Below are 1,741 nucleotides of genomic sequence, written 5' to 3'. Positions count from 1 at the left end.
TTGAAATAGACTAACCAACTAGTCTAAAACTAAGAAACACTTAAATATTACGTTAAATTGAAAACAGTTAAAAAGAAATATCCCCGTTCAAAAATGTCATGTGATAATCTCATTGGTTTATGGAGTGATGATGACATCATCACTCCTGGAGGGAAAAAGGCGCACAAAAGTGGCAGGCAGACGAAGAAAAAACAGCATAATGATACTTTTTTTTAAATCTACAAAGGTTTGCACTGTGAGAATCAACTTGTGAGAACTGTGACTAATCTTCATGTGTGTGTGTGTGTAAAAAAAATAAATAAATAAATAAATAAAGTGTATAAAGTGTGTGGCGAGGGGCTAGTTATTCTGAGAAACCCTACTGCAATAAATGAGGGACCACTGTATATACTTTCTCTTTGAGTCTCCAGGTGAAGGCACAGCCATGAAGTCGTCCACTAGACAGTCCCAGATGGCCGTCGCTACCTGGGGGATGATCTGGCACACCGTGGACACACCGACTCTGTAACTGAACGCGATGGTCCTGAAGGAGTCCCTGGTGGCAAGGAACCTGGACAAAATTGTTCAAAATTAGTATTATGTGTACTGCAGTTACAAAATACATTATTCAACCTCCAAAATACTTTTGTGATGTCAGATTTAAATCACAAAACATAAATCTTACATAAAAGATTTTGTAATTATAAGGATAATTATATAATATATATTAGATATAATATAAACCAGTCAGTTGTGTTTTGTTTTAACTTTACCATATCATAATTTGATTGGTAGCAACTTTTACCACTACAGTGAGCCAATCACTCATAATTCCTAAACATGTCAATCAGGTAGCAATGAAGTAAGACATTAATAGAAATAAAGAGTTGTACGTAGCCCTTTCCTTGCATAAATCATTGCTAATATTTTTGAAAAATTAACCTGTGATAAGACAGCATATCAAGATAGAATATGCTGGATCCATGTAACTAAAGATGAACCAAACTGTTCACAGTTTTATCTAACTCTCAGTTTTAAGAAAGGCTGGTGACCCCTGTTATAGAGTCTGACAGCTGCAGGGATTATATGCAAATATTCAACTATACCAGAATTAAACCAGGTCTAAAGAAAAAAAAAGGAGTGAGTATCACTACAAAGATTAACCCACAGTGGTCCTCATACCACAGTTTGATATCAGCAAACACCGAGAGCATACACTGATACGACACCACAGCCATGCTATCAGTGCAAACACTGATAACAGCATAAATCGAATTAAATCGGGACTTGATGAGACCTTTTGAGTATCACTAGAAATATTATAAACAGTCGTCTCCGTACCACAGTTTGCTATCAGTAAACACCGACAGCATTCACTGTTAGCATAGCACATCCATGTTTGCAGTGTATAAACGATAGTTTAGCATACATTAGCACAGGCATCAATAAAGGACTACCGTATTAAACACTTTTACTAACCGCAGGCAGATGGATAGGCGACAGGGATTGAGCGCCTGTAGTTGGTGTCTAAGCGGGCGATGCTTGAACCAATGCGGGACAGCAGGTCCTCAAACTGGGCGAGGGAAAGACGGTGGTACCGCTGAAAGCGGCCGTCATCCAGGCGCAGCTCCTGGACCAAATGGTGAAACTCACCAAACTGCTCACGCTTCTGGAGGACCTGATGGACCCACCGAGGTACGGCGAGGGCGTCTTTTACGCCGCTGCTCTGCTCTCCACAGTAAATATAGAAGGGAGACTCTCT

The 1,741-nt window shown here is 39.6% G+C and overlaps 1 protein-coding gene across 1 annotated transcript in view; it reads right to left on the bottom strand.

Moving 5' to 3' along the window:
• The window catches only part of LOC102197309 (cyclin-T2-like), a 29,557-nt gene extending 27,816 nt beyond the window's left edge, over window positions 1–1,741 (bottom strand). Inside the window, exons 1-2 of the mRNA XM_005739861.2 lie at window positions 1,459–1,741; window positions 392–550 (exon numbers count right to left, since the gene is read on the bottom strand). The gene's annotated coding sequence lies outside the window, so the exon portion shown is untranslated. The remainder of the gene's footprint in view (window positions 1–391; window positions 551–1,458) is intronic.

Source organism: Pundamilia nyererei, unplaced genomic scaffold (assembly GCF_000239375.1).
Source record: "Pundamilia nyererei isolate P.nyererei 1_Seehausen unplaced genomic scaffold, PunNye1.0 scaffold00094, whole genome shotgun sequence".
Classification (NCBI taxonomy): Eukaryota; Metazoa; Chordata; class Actinopteri; order Cichliformes; family Cichlidae; genus Pundamilia; species Pundamilia nyererei.
This window is presented reverse-complemented; position numbering and strand designations above follow the sequence as displayed.